The sequence below is a fragment of the Galeopterus variegatus genome, unplaced genomic scaffold (genome assembly GCF_000696425.1).
Source record: "Galeopterus variegatus unplaced genomic scaffold, G_variegatus-3.0.2 Scaffold1055, whole genome shotgun sequence".
In the NCBI taxonomy this organism is placed as follows: domain Eukaryota; kingdom Metazoa; phylum Chordata; class Mammalia; order Dermoptera; family Cynocephalidae; genus Galeopterus; species Galeopterus variegatus.
The window spans coordinates 378,441-380,134 of record NW_007727166.1 but is presented as its reverse complement, the minus strand read 5'-3'; positions in this window follow the sequence as shown (position 1 = coordinate 380,134).

Here is a 1,694-nt window from a genome sequence, read left to right as displayed (position 1 = left end):
CCTTTTGAAATTCAGCTCTCAGCTTGGAAAAGCAGTTTGCTGTTAGGGGTGTTCCCCAGGCTCAGAAGATGGCTAGGCCTGCAGGGGCTGGGCCCTGCCTCATAGAGAAAATTAGCCAAGCTCAGCACAGTGCTGGGGCAAGTCATTTCTTGGCCCTTCAAGGCCAGGCTTTGGGGACTGAATCCCTCTGCCTCCTGTGCCCCAAACTTTATTCATGCTTTTTTCTGCATTTGTTGTTAACTCATTAGACAGAAGCTGGCCTTGCTGTAAAAGAATCCTCCAGGAAACATTAGCACGTGTAAGAGACACACCCTTGTGTGTCTGCGGTCTGAACACAGCAGAGGGGGTTGCCCACAGTCCTCATTGCAGGCGTCACGGCACCTCTCCTGGGTTTTGGCAGGGCTGCCTCGTGGTCTTCTGGCCTTTACTCTTGTCCCCTCTGGTTCATTCTCCACATCATCAGCTAAGTCTGTTCCAGACACTGAAGTCCAAAGGCCTTTGTGTAGCCTCCAAGGTCCACATGACCTGTCACTTACAAACCAGCTCCTCTCTGTCTGATTATTGCCTGACATTCCATGCTTCCACCACACGGAACCACCTGAAGTTCCCTGGAAATACCATGCTCTCTTTCCTCCAGGCCTCCTTACCTGCTCTTCTCTGCCTGAGTCACCTTTCCTCTCTGCCCCCTGTACCCCAACTTCTACTTGTTCCTCAGGTCTCAAACATCGTTTCCTCCAAGAAGCTTTTCCTGAGCCTCCAATGTCTGGTTTGGGAGCTTTTTCTAGAGTTCCTATAGCACCCTGTTTCCCCCCTCATGGCACTTATCACACTCAATGTTAATAACTGTAGTGGATTGAATTATGTCCCCCCAAGACTCCCTGAAGCTTGAATTGTGTCCCCCAAGTTTTATGTATTAGAAACTTGGCCCACTGTGACTGTTAAGAGGGTGGGAAATCCTATCATGGTAATAGAAAGGTGGAGCCTTGAAGAGGTGATTGGACTGTAGGACCATGCAGTAGTGAATGGATTAAAAATGGTGGTCAGGGGCGTGGTTCTGAGGGCTTTAAAGGAAGAGGGATGAGAGTCTGTCTTTCTCACTCTCCGCTTCCACCATCTTGCAATATGACACCCCTGGGACACTGTCACCACCACCAGATGGACTTTGGACTTCCCAGCATTAGAAACTGTAAGCAATAAATTTCATTTTCTTTATAAATCACCCAGTTTCAGGTATTTTGTTATAAGCAACAGAAACAGACTAATACAATAACCTGTTTATTTTCCCTTTCTCCTACGGCCCTGGGAACTCCAAGAGGGCAAGGACTGTCTTTTTCACTAGAGTTTACCCAGGATCTAGCCCCATGGCTGGCACGTAGCAAAAACCTCTTTATATGTCTTTGGAATTGATGAATGAAACCTACTAGCTGCATGGCGGAGTGTTTCATTATGCTGTGACCTCCCTGACATATTATGTAGGATTATCTTAATTTGACAGATAACAAGTGACTTGACCAATTTTCACAGTTAGTAACCTGCTAACCAGGAACTCTTTCATAAAGGTTCAGAAGTGGAAAGTGAAAAAGCTCCCAGGGGAGAGGGTCAGGGAGTGGGTACTGGCACCAGATGGGAGATATATATATAATTATTACTTTGAATTCAACTTTTAGTTTAAATGTTTAAAAGCATTTTATCTT